At 32.5% G+C, this 14,146-nt stretch overlaps 1 protein-coding gene across 1 annotated transcript in view; it reads right to left on the bottom strand.

The window, feature by feature from the left end:
* Positions 1 to 14,146, bottom strand: part of LOC108751510 (hormone receptor 4) — a 359,461-nt gene that overhangs the window by 335,046 nt on the left and 10,269 nt on the right. The gene's annotated exons all lie outside the window — the stretch shown is intronic.

A 14,146-nucleotide genomic window follows, 5' to 3' on the forward strand; every position in this document is an offset into this window, starting at 1 on the left:
ATTGATTTTAATGAGATAGATTTTCGATAACTTTTTTCTCGTAAAGTTTGATTATATTATTAGTTGTTCGAGCTACGAGTTATTGTGAATAACAGATCCTAGAAAATTACATTCCTACTTATTAAGCAACCACAAGTACATATTTTTTATATCAATTCCTTTCTGTAATTTTTAATATTATTTTTTCAAATATTCTTTTATCACAGATATGTAATACATAATAGTTTCAAGATTGCGATATCCAGCAGCATTCGGTAGATTGTACTATACATCGCGTCATGCGAACATGCGAGCCAGTTTATCACGTGTCTCGCGTGTGCGAACAAAAGAGTCCGTCGAAGGAGCAGAAACGCGGAGGCTTACACTATCGCACCTGTAACCTAGTTAATTTTAATAGCTCGTAAAAAGCCGACTCGAGCATTGTTCCGCCCAAGATACGGTGAAATCGATCGAAACGTGGCGTTTTCATAACGCGCAATACGCGGAATTGCCGCGGATCTGGCCAAGCCTGTCAATTTCACGTAGGTGATACTCTCAAACGCGGCGCCGCCGATCGAAATCGCCGATAAATCCGGGCGTATGTTTATGTGCCAACTGTAATGTGAATGTCATGGCCACGCCCTTTCAGCCTAAACAATTAATTGATAATTGCGATTTAGCGATGGCACTTTTAAGAAGACGAAAAATAATATATAGTTTTATATTTGTTTGAATAAATTATCACATGAATATAATACACTGGTACAAAAGAGATATTTCAGGAGAAGAAAAAGTGAGAAGCATTCATTTTTTATCAATTCTACACCTGTTACTGTTGTATCACAAATATGCTTGATATATTAGGAGTGCGATTTAGTTTTGAGGGTTTTGCAAGAGATTTGGCATTAATGTCAGTGTTGTCGAAGATAAACATAACAGCTATAATTTCTTAATTGTTTGATATTACTTCATGATATTTAGTCGTTTACTAACAATAGATGCAGCAAACATCGTGTTTAATTGTTTGTACCATTTAAAAATGGAGCTCCCTAAAGAGCATTTTCGACACGCGTTGCTTTTGTTTTTTAATCAAAAGAAAATGGCGGATGAAAGTCATAGAACTATGATAGAAACTTATGATGATGTTGCTCCATCAATTAAGACGTGTGAATATTGGTTCTATGGATTCAACAGCGGTGATTTCAATGTTAACGACAAAGCTGGAAGCATTATTGCAGCAAGCATTATTGAATGAAAATCCAGCACAATCCACGTCAGAACTTGCCAGAGAATTAAATGTTGATCGTACAACACTTATTAAACGTTTACATGATATGTTGTTTAAATAAATCAGTTTTTGAGAAAAAAAACTCGTGAAAAAAACTAAATCACACTCCTAATGTTAATTGTAATGTATAATTATACATATATCAATTGTAAGGTATGATTTGTCGTATTATCACAGAAAGAACGGTTTTACTGAATCCTAAAATTTAACTTTTACTCCCCCTCGTCGATTCTTTTTCTTTACCCACCATCATTCGCGTTTTACGCTATTAAAAGATTACATCGTAACAAGATGGTTTTAAAAGGTGATTTTAATTAGTAAATTCAACTTTCTAGACTACGATTAAAAAGCAAAAACATTAACAATTGGTGAAATTATGTTATTTTGTATTAACTTGAAATTATGTGAAGTTATGTTATTATATGTTAACTGTTATAGATGCAGATCTGAAAATAATTCTGTTGGGCCATCAAAATAATGCAAAAGGTTTGGAACATTTTAACAATTAATTTGACTGTCCTACATAATTATTTTGATGGTTCAGATAAAGTTATTTTCCAATCTGTATCTAACCAAATTTTTAAATATTTCAACAAAACTATTTTTTTCGTATAGTAAGCCAATATGCTTAACTCTATAACAAGCTCTATAAGCATTTAAAAAATAGAGAAATCTGAGAAATATCGACGGAAGTATCAATGGATGCAATCTTGAAAGAAAATAGAGGAAAACATTACAATTACCTCCCGATGAGTTTGCAGAAAATAATTAAATCGCATATAATTTTATGTTCACGCGAGAAATGATTATGCTAAAGTATCTAAAAATTTAAAATTTTAAATAGATACTGATCTGAAAATAATTTTTGATTTATCAAAGTAATCTAGAAAATTCAAGCGTAAATAACGTTGCAAAAACATTTTAACATTCTAGCAACCAGCTAGATCGTCCTTACATAATCATTTTGATGTTTCAACAAAATTATTTTCAGATTTATAATCTAGCTAAATTTTTGGATAATGCAACCGTTCTTTTCATGTTCTTAGATTTTATAGATATATAAAAAATGTAAAAATTATTTCAACCTTTCTGGAAAAAGAGAAAATATGTTAGGAATTTATCTATAGTGGGCTTGTGTGTACGTAGATGCAAATTTATAAATTATGACATATTTTTTGCTTGGAAAAATGTATTAATTAACTATATGAGTAAGAGAGATAACTATATGTAAAGTCGCGAGAAATCTATCTAAACTAAGAATCGTTGCTCAAATTCGACGCAAAATGAAATAAGTTTCTTTTAAGCCGCAAGGGAAGCTATCCTTTCTCGCGATTCATCTCACAAAAATCAATTAACAGTCCCCAAGAGTGTGTGTGTATGTGTGTGTGTGTGTGTGTGTGCAATACTGCGAGCGCGGCGCGTTTGCGTAACTCACGCATCTTCGCGAAGAAAACTTTCTCTCCGAGTTGACCAGAAACGCGACGCGTATCACACAAACGTGTGAATAAACGGATTCTCGCGATCGTGAAGGCAGGATTGCGCGATTCTTTTGTATCGAGTATTCGCGCGAGGTGAAGGGCAAATCGTTTCTGTGAGAAAATGCAGAATAAACTCCGTCGTTGAAGTACGCATTGCGAGTACGAGAATATGATGTTTTAACCTCCTTTACTATAGCCATCTTTGCGTTGGTCATATCTCTAGTATCGATTGAAGCTTCCGTAAATCTTTACAAATTTTCACTGCTATTTTTTTATTCGCAATTTATATTGAATTGTTATCTCTGTTACCATAACTCTATAAAGCTAGTAGGACCAAATCAGCAGAATCAAATCGGACTTACCGGAAGTTTTGTAATAAATTGTATCATTAATGGTAATTTTGTACCGTGTACCATTTCGAAAAAAATCATGACGCTGCTAGCTTGATATTAAGCTAATAGATCCAATTCAAAATAAAAGAGAAAAAGAAAAATAATATTAGAAATCAATAGGATTGAATTTGTACTATTTTGTATTACCAAAAATAATTCTATCTTATGTGTCATTTCCAAGAAAACAATGGCGTTGCTAGCTTAATATTTAAGTTGACAAGACCATATGTTAGCAATTTGAAAAAAAAAATACAAGGGCAAAAACCCTGAAAAATGCAAGATTTTCCGAGATTAAAAGTCCGATTTTAAAGATCTTAAATTATTCTATGGATGGATTATTTTTAATTTATCACTTTCATATAAATAAATTATTTTCTATTTGTCTACCATTTTTATCAATTACTTTTCATCAACTCACCAATTAAAAAATTTTGTAAAAATATCATTATACCCCTACTTCAATTATAACTCTGAAATAACTCTAAAAATTTCAAAATGAATTTTGTAACTATACAGTCCATTCGAGTCCCATTTTGAATTTTCAGGGTTACTTCATAATTGAAATGGAAATATGATAATATTTTTAGTTTTACACAATTTTTTAATTGGTGAATTGATGATGAAAAATGTAGATAAAAATTGTAGACAAATGGAAAATGATTTATTTATATGAAAATAATAAATTAAAAATAATTCATCCATAGAACAATTTAAGATCTTTTAAAATCGGTCTCTTGCATTTTTTTGACTAATGGTTTTGACGATATAATAATTTGAATATTCATATGAGCGACATTTTTTCATGAATTTCTGCAACTTGCAAGCGTTAATAACTTCACAAAAAAAAATCACATTTTGCTTGCGAAACACATGTCTCATATTTTTATCTGTAGAATATATTAGTAATTTAAAAAAAAATAAAATGACGATGTTTCAAAGGTATACGGTTTGATAATAGTAAAAGCCTCAAATTGTAAGTATAACTAATAAAGTCATTTTAAGCAGAAAATATGTGAAATATTAACTTACTTTCAATGGTACAAATTAGTACAAATTCAGTTGTGTTAATTGTTGCCATTTTTTTTTTAAATTACTAACATATAGTCCTGCCAGCTTAAATATTAAACTAGCAACACCACTGTTTTCTTAGAAATGACACATAATATAGAATTGTTTTTAGTAGTAACAAAATACAAATTCAATCCTATTAATTTCTGATATTATTTGTCTTTTTCTCTTTTATTTTGAATTGATCCTGCTAACTTTATAGAGCTTGTTATCATCTCTTTTTATGCAAGCTATTTTTAACGAAATATTAAATTGCATATTTTTGTATTCTAATAACAGTGATTTATAACAACAGTTTTGCTAGCGCATCACTTTTTACACTTGCTATAAATTAAATTACATTAAATTAAATTAAATTAAATAATATATAGCTTCTCGAAAAGATTAAAAAAATCTAATTATAAATAAAATTTAATAATAGAAATTGTAAAATTTTAAATATTTAATTATCAAGAAATTGTTCATTTCTAAAAATAGGAATTTTATTTAAAAAATCTTTGTAAAAAAGTAAATACGTATTATAAATAATTATGACAAATAGTCTTAATATATTTATTTTCCATCAAGTGTTGGCTGAATAATTTCACGTAATTTTAAATTTAAAGGAACAATAATAAAATATACTTTTATGTAAACAATAATGAATAATTGCTTAGCTATTATTTCGCCGACAAGACAATTAAAGATCGCATATCCATCGAATTATACACGTTCCCATATGTGATTACGTATCGCGGAAGTGTTAGGTAACTAATCGATGCAACGATACAAAACAGTCCAGCTCATCCTGGTGCTAGTTGCTGAGCAACACGGAATATATTGTCCAGGAAATATCAAGAGTATTGGTCGAATAATTGTTGACGACGATAAAATCATTCAAACAGACGGTCACGAAGAGCAGACTTTAGCGAACGGAACGACTAAAGATGATGCGGAAGAGAAAGATCGTCGCGTCTCTGCATTTCATCGAGTGATTTACAGTGCGCTTTCGGATCTTGCGAGGATACGCTGCTGGCAGAATATGATGGGATCGAAATTGGCGTTTAGAAAGTAAGAGTAGCTCGAGGATACTGATTTTATTAGTTGTCAAACACGCACACGTAATCATATCGGAAGACGCTTTTCACTTTTATTGAAGGCTGTCATATGCTTTTAATGTGAGCACATCGCTAACGGTCGTTGATCTATTCTATTTTTTTTTTTTTCTTTGCAACACGTTTAGCAACTATATTGATACGATCCAATTCTTATATAATGAATAGATAAATACAGATATTATGAAATAAAAATAAAATATATTTTTATTCGTGCGCGCGTGCTTATGTGTGATGTAATCTATTTAACTTTAATAAAAAACAGATTATAAAAATCCAATTAAGTAAGAGAAATTCTATTTTCGGTCAAAACGGACTTTAGTGCTATTATATTATATAAATTTATAAAAATTTAAATTTTATTTTGTATTATTTACATTTATTTGCGTAGGTTCAATTTCGAATTATAATTATTGAAAAATGTTACTAGAATTTTACTTAAAAATGCCCTTCCTTTGTTTTGAAAATATTAGAAATATTTACTAAACAAATTTTTATTTTTACCTTAAATATGTATTAATCATTGGGTATAAGAAATAAAATTGCAAAGAATAATAATTTAAGCATATTATTGTATCAACATATAAAATAGAGAGCCTCGAGCTAAATATATTAAAGACAATTTCATATAATATATATATATATACGAACGTAATGTATTATACTCGTATAATCGATTAAAAAACAAAAAAAACACGAGGTCATTTTCCATATTAATAAATTAATATTAAAAAAAACCTAACATGAAAACTTTGTTGATCCGAATCACTTGCATATTATTACGCATTTATTATTAATATTACATAATGTTAGAATATTATATTTTTTATATAAAATCAGCGATTTATTCCTATTTAACAACAATAAAGCAGGAACTCTAATGAAAAATAATGAATCCCTTCACTAATATCAATTCTTTATTATTTATTACCCGTTATCCAAGATATTGATTAAGATTCCTTAACCAGCGTTAACCTAACCATTTGTATCGTACATTTGCAATTCATTGTGATGGGAGATACGACTGTGATGCGACTGCATGCGAGCGCGTGTCGGGCGCTAGTGAGAGCGGTCGCGTTCTCGGTAAGCCGCTAGGCGCTACTCGCTCAAAGGAGGTGAAAGTCCGAGCGCCATAACTGCCGGTGCCGCCACCACCACCACCACCACCACCATCACTACCATCGCCTCCAGAACTATGAACGCGGGTTCAGCACGGCGGGCCCGGTGCGGGCCCCGAGATGATCCGGGTCCGGTCCCGCGACAGCGCATCGGCCGACGAGTGACGTAACCTAGATGAGCCGAGACCCGCTAACTTGTACTCACGATACCGCTAGTTCTAGCGGCTATTCCAAGCCGACGTGGCTAGCGCGTGTGCGTCTAGACCGCCATGCCGCGCGCTTCCGGGATTTCCCTTTCCATCTCGTGAGTCACGAAGGAGACGCGCTGGAGAGGAAGCAACCGCATCTAATTCGACCGCTTTAAGGAAGGCCGATGAACGGAAGGATATCTCTAAAATCGACCTACTTCCACCAACAAATGCATTATTCCTGCTTAATTAATATTTTCACATCGTTTTATATATGTTATAAATATGTATTATTTAAATATTATTTAAAATGCTATTATGTCGAGACTATATTTGCATTCAAATACTCAATATTGTAAGTACACAGAGAAAAAGATTTCTTTGGGTTTAATAAATTTTGTTGTATTCAAATAACAAATTTGTTTTATATAGCACAATTACTTGAATCAATACGTGCGATTGTTCAAATCTGAAACAATGTATATCTTTATCTTAAATACATTATTTGTTTGAATAGACAATGTCCATCTTCGGCGTAATCAAACTGTACGGCACAAACATAATTGAGCACACAGCACTGCTCGTTTAATCCTGTTGTTAGATATATAAACCATTGTTTCCGTAATTTTGACCAAAAAATATAATGGTTGTTCTAAAAAAGCAATTATTTGCATGAAACAACCTCTATCAATATATTTTGCAATTTTCAAATAAATAATTTGTTTCATTGTTTGTATTCATCATTGTAACCAAATAATATATTATTTGATTGAAAGATTACTTCAAATAATAATGTTATTTCTTTCAAGCAATAGAAGTTTCTCGAATGAAACAACAAAATATTTATTCAAACAAACAATATTTCGTACAAGCATATGTTGTTTCAACGAAACAAGTTTTAGTCAAATAAATAATAGGAATACTAAATCCAAAGAAACCTTTTTCTCTGTATATAAAGCCATTTCTTTAAAAACTATGATGAATTTGTTAAAAATACATTTTAGATTGTAGAAATTACTTTTTTAATTAATACTAAATTATTCTACCAAGATTATTTGACGCTGAATAATTCTTTTCATTATATTAGGAGCGTTTATTTTTCCATTTTAGCAAGAGAAGAAGCCTGGCATAGTGCCATTAAAACTGGAAAATTGAATAGCTTTTTTTCGAGCAGGACTAAATTATACCACAGAATGGAAAAATCGCCATATTTGAAATCAAGATAATAAAGAATAAAATCGTATTTAATATGATAAAACAACAATTGTGTGTGTGTGTGTGTGTTTTTGTGTGTGTGTTTTTGTGTGCGCGCCCGCGCGCGCGCGTAATACTTTTATGAAGATACTCTTAAAATAATAAATTATTTTGTATTTTGTGCGATTATTATAATAAATTAACTTCTTTTACAAAATTATTATTATGAATTAATTATTTTTGAAAAATATGTACTTTTTAAATAATTTTTTAGATAAAAAAATATTAAAGTACACAATATTCATAATATGTAATAAATATGATTAATTTATTACAAATGTTTCGTTATATGATAACTTGTACATTTATAAAATGTATACGTACATTGCATTTTTCAATTATTTTTTACACTTTACTCGCTTTTCAACTCAATATTGCCATTTTAACTTCACTATTACCCAATATCTATGTTCTGAGATATCTTGGTAAAGCTAAATTATATCAAAGTCGATTAAACGTGTGCACGAACTTAGTTCTCAAGCTTGCAGCGACGACAATAAGCCTAGAAATAAGCCAGTGCGATGTCTGGCATGTTTCTGATGCGAACTTCTGTTATCCAAAAGCGATTTACAAATCGGTAGTTTCATGATTATGATTTTCTAATTATCCAGATGATACGAATTCTATTGAACTTATTTGACTCAAAATTTATTTTTTTACAAATATTTCATTTAAACTGTTTTCTCTAGAGTATAAAGATCAATTTCGTTCTTTAGTACTCTTAGCTTTTCTAGTAGATTTGATGACTTCATGATCTAATGTAAGACCATTTTGCTGGGAAAATTTTCTATTTTTTATATATAGACTTTTTATCATATTAAGGCAAATATGATTGTACAGTAAATTTGAACAAATCAAAATTAAATAATTAACAAATAAAAGTAGGTTTTCGCAAATAAAGTTATCAAATCGTAACTAGACGGCAAAATCTATTTACAATCTCCTTTAGTCTAACATTTTAATATCTAACAAGAATTTTAATTTGCACCTTAGAAATTAATAATAAAATAATTTTCGCATTTCTCTATATATAGCTGCCGCTAAGACGTGGCGAAAATTCAAAACATGTCTCTCTCTCTCTCTCTCTCTCTCTCTCTCTCTCCCCCTCCCTCTCCCTCTCTCATTGAAGTTGGCCCTTTCTTCTTCTTAGGCTTTCAGGACCTCCCGCGAATAAAAACACTTTCGTCCGACGTTTTACCACGTGGCATTTACTCGTCCAGCCTTTCTCTCCCTCGTGTCTTTGCCCTCTCGGCGGATTGCTCGCAGGAATGCATGATAAAACCATTTCTATCCGTTTGGGGGAGACTTTAACAAGACTTCACTCTTGTAATGCTTTGCTTAAGACTTTCTGACGCGCTCCGAATGCGCGATCAATGATTCCTTGAGTAGTTTAGAAGTAAAGGTGAGATTGACGATTTACAATCAAAGTGAGTATACTGAGAACAAGAACTATCAAGGCAGATAATTGAATTTTTTATAAGCGCCGTGGTTGAACTATTATATTAAATAGCGAAATCAATAGTCAGTAGGTCTACGATTCTAAACTTATGACGAAATCATTAAAGATACGTAATGCTATTTTAATAAATTGGTTAATCATATTTCATTGTCTTTCTTATGAATACGTACTGGAAACTGTGCATAAGACATCGGATTCTTATTATAGATAATTGTGGAAATACTAAATTATCATAATTCTCAATTATCAAATTTATCATTTTCGATTCTTAATGATTCTGATTTTACCCCAAGTTGATTATCGATCAATTGACAATTATATCCTCTACTTCGAGTTTTATTCTGATTGTGTTTAATGGTCATCACAGTGACACAAATTGCAAATCGAATATACGTTGCATATAATTGCAACCAGTCACTCCGTATGCATTCGATGTAAAACGACTTTCTCACGATTGGTAGTCGTCGATAACGAGAACCGCAAATCGCCTATTATGATTCCGGTACCACTGTGATCACGATAACGGTAGACAATAAGAGGCTAACATGTACTCCGAGTTCCGCATTGCGAATCGACGCTAATCGGAAAACACATTTGTGCGTCCCGTGACGAGTCGTTTAAATGCCTCCTCTTTACGGAAATCGATGGAGCTTTATCCAGCGAGGAGCTTAACTACAAGAGAAACACGATCGGATGCGAATTTAGAATGTTCCCCACTGCAGCTGGATTTAAGTATCATTAGAAAACTGATTCTAATCGGAGTACGCGATTTCATTCGGTGGTATGTGTGGTTTCTAAATCAAATATAACAGAGAAAATCAAGATTTTATCATGAATTAAAATACGCATTTTAATTCACCGCTGATCACTGTGGAATGCAATATGCTTATTTCTATCATCAAGTTATGGAAATATAAAATAACGCATTATGTACATTTTTAAATAAAAAAAAACAAACATATGTATCTCTCGATATAATGTTATTATGTAAAGGCAGTAAGCAATAAGTGAATTAGCCAATCACAATGTAGAGAATGTAAGGCAATAAGATTATATAATTGATCAATTCGCTTATTACTTATGTATTATTGATAATTTTACGTTTTTCTATGTGTTTCTTATGTGCGTATTTATAGTCAGACCTTATATTTAAGGAAGCCTTAAATATAAGGCCTAATTATGAATACGGATATTAATTCTTTAAAATGATTCAAAATCTATATAAGTATGTGTAACACAATTACTGATGATAATTACTGGCCTAGGTCTATAAGATCCATTTAATTTATGTTGATTAAAGACACGAATTAATTTCAAGAGATAATAATGACATAACTTACATAAAAAGTATACATACTAAGTGTATTTTAATAATAATAATTCAAATTTGTAGACGTAACGTAAAGAGTATAATGAATGGATCTAATAGAAGCTCATCTCAACTCCACAGGGTTAATCATTTATTAATAATTATATAATTATAAATTTTCATTATTATAATCTACTTTTTTATAAATTTGCTTTTTTTCTTTACATAATGAATAAATATGTAAGTTAATTTCATTTTATATTTAGATTTTAATGCTATTCTTTTCATGAAATCAACAATATCTCGAAACATGCTTCAACTTCAAGGCGTAGAAGTCCTTTTACGTCTTCTATGCTGTTCTATGAGAGTCATCAGATTTGGTATTAGTGCATCTATTGTTGCCACGCCACCACTCTTGCGATAGGAATACCATTGTTTCGAGCTCAATGTAATCTTCGTCTATATTTTATCTAACGAGGCGTATTGTATATAAGTAACGAATCTTCAAATATTTTCCTTGCCTGTGTGCAGGAAAATCATAAGCACCGGGCATATTTACATTTCTTTCACGCCTACGGCACAAGCTATTAAAGTTAACTATAACAAATGAAGGTACAATTTTTACTCCATCTTGTATTATTATAAATATATATGATATCATAGTGTCAAATATAGGATAAGATTTCCTAGATCTCACCACTTTTCACAAAAAGACTTATAACTTAGAAAATATGAAAAATATTCTTAAACTTTTTATAGCATGATAAACTACACCCTTTTTTTTTCCTTTCTTACGTAATTTTTTCATAATTTTTTTGCATTATTATAACGTTTTAAATAAGGATTTTTTTCAGTATGATGCGCGATTTTGGCAACAAGGAAATCCATTTTTATTTAAAACACTGTAATAATTGAAAAATTACATAAAAAACGGAAAATAGGCACAGTATCGCCGGCATTAGCATTACGCAAGGTCCGACCGACGGCTAAAACCTCTTGAATGTCTTCAGAATCATGTCCTGAATAACATTTTTTAAGATCAAAGTCATTGGTGATTGTTTCTCTTACTTTCATTTTTGCATTAAAAATTCATTTTTATGTAGAGGGTGCCATTAAAAAAATTCAAAGTAACATTGGTGACGCCACTCAAGGTCAGACTGACCAGATCACTAAATAGATCATTTAGAACCCCACAAATTTTGTCTGAAACGTTTTTTTCTAAAACGCTTTGTTTCCGAGATAAAAGAGGTATATACGGGTGGTCTGAGACACCCGGTGTAGGAAGTACAATTGAATTTTTTAATAATGCAATTTAGCAAGCGATGCGATTTCGGCAACTTTATCCTACGTGTAAACACAAGAGGAACGATTTTAAAACACTTAAAAATTGAGTTAGATACATATTGTATCTGAAAATAATTTTGTTGGGCCATCGAAATAATTAATAATAAACGCCGGACGCTCTAACTGATTACTAGAATGTTAAAACTTTTTGCAGCGTTGCTCATCATGCTTGATCCTATGTAGTTATATCGATGGTCCAACAAAATTATTTTCAGATCTTATGTATATCTACCTAAATTTACAGATGCTTCAGCAAAATCGTTCTTTTTGCCTAATAATAATAATATGTTCAATTTGAACATAGATCGCAACCAATCCGAAAAGATATGAATTGCGTCCCTGATCGCCATTTTTCGCCTTTAACATTTATGTCCACAAAGTCTCTGTTAATTGGCACGCGCTGCGACCTTACTGCCTCTCGCTGCCACCTACAAAGCCGATAAGATCCGCGCGCGACAAGTACCGTTCGATTGCTACACCCGCGACAAATGGTTCAAAGTATCCACCATCCACACCAGCGATTGCGACATTCCCGCATACGTTACGGAGAGTGGTATTTCAGATCGTCACGAGTCATTTCCCCTCCTGGCATCCAGCGCGAATAAACGGCTTCGGCGATGGCGCTCGTCTCTGCGTCTATAGATGACGATTAAAAATAACATCGCGGAGCTTATAATAGTGAATCGCGAAAAGAACGATGTATTGCTAGCCGTGGTGGAAGAGACAACCATGCGCGTGAATTTTCAGAAAATGAATATGGTGGAATGAAATACCAGATAGGGGCGATCGGCTTCTCCATCTTCGAAGCGAACTAAGCAAATTCGTTTCGGTTTTCAACAGATTATTGTAGCTTGGGGAAACGGACAATAATCCAGGCAAGTAATTTGGGAAAAATTAAGAAAATTAAGAAAAGTACTTTTTTTTCCAATTGAATATATATGATTTGAAAATATAATTAATGCAACGATTTATCGAAGCTCGCCGCAAAAGTATTATGAACGCCCATGAAAATACGTATGCCAATGGTAAACATAATAACGTCGTTTACAAAGCACAAATAGTAACGTTCTATGAAAAAAGTTCGTCAACTCGTTGGGTAATGTAGGTAAGCATCAAGAATTTTGATGCTGAAAAGTGATATTGTTACGGAGGTCGAGGAGAAAAAGAACGAAACATCAAAATTTACAAAGTTCTTTCTTGTTTGTATAAGTAGAATAGACAAAGAGCAATTGAATTATATAGAGCCATCAAATATATATTCCAGATCAATGAATACACGGCATAAGCATTTACACATACGTACATATGCCAAAATAAGATAACGTGATGAAATATGTAATGTAATATTATGAGATTACGACAATACCTTTAATTAATACAATATCATTATTACTTTCAGAAATTTACGAAGAACGGTAACGGCGATAAAAATACTCTGAAAGAACAAATATATGCTAAAGTCGAACAAATATACGCTAAAGAAGTAAATAGTATTTAATCATAATAACTATGGTTACAGAAAATATGATGAGATCGAAATGTAAAGCTGTAAAGCTCTTATACCGTTCAAAACTGACGACGTAATATCGTAAACAATATACATAGTTACTATATAACGCTATTAAATATAGGTAAATAAATGAGTAAAAGAAATTGTTAATTATTAATCAAGGAGACACACGGGTGTCTATGTAAACAAATATATTGTAACAAAACTGATCTTGATAGCAAAGTACAGTGAGAGAATACGATATGTGATCACACCATTAGCCAGATTTCAAGCGCTCCAATTTCTAAATTGCATCGCATGACGTATAATTAAATTTGGGCTCTCTCTTCTGCTAAGAAAATACAAAAAGGGTAAAGCTCCGCGCGATCTCGCAACACGAAGCAAAGCCGGTACATTGCGATGGCAGCGTGCATGCCCCGAGCGTGGCGCGCGGTGTCGGTGCCGGCCGCGGTGGTTCTCCAATCTCCGTCCCTCCCTCGCAGCCTCTCTTTCCTTCTATCTCGTCCTCCCTCTCGCGTGCGGGGGTGACGACGAGGTTGAGGAGAAGTGCGATCGGGCAAGGTAGGGGACGATCCGTGGTCGGAGGGATGGCAGCGCGGCGCTGCCGTCACGTCACTTGTGTGGAGGGGCACCGTGCGCTCCGCGGCGCGGCGCGGCGCGGCGCG

Source organism: Trachymyrmex septentrionalis, unplaced genomic scaffold (assembly GCF_001594115.1).
Source record: "Trachymyrmex septentrionalis isolate Tsep2-gDNA-1 unplaced genomic scaffold, Tsep1.0 scaffold1, whole genome shotgun sequence".
NCBI lineage: Eukaryota > Metazoa > Arthropoda > Insecta > Hymenoptera > Formicidae > Trachymyrmex > Trachymyrmex septentrionalis.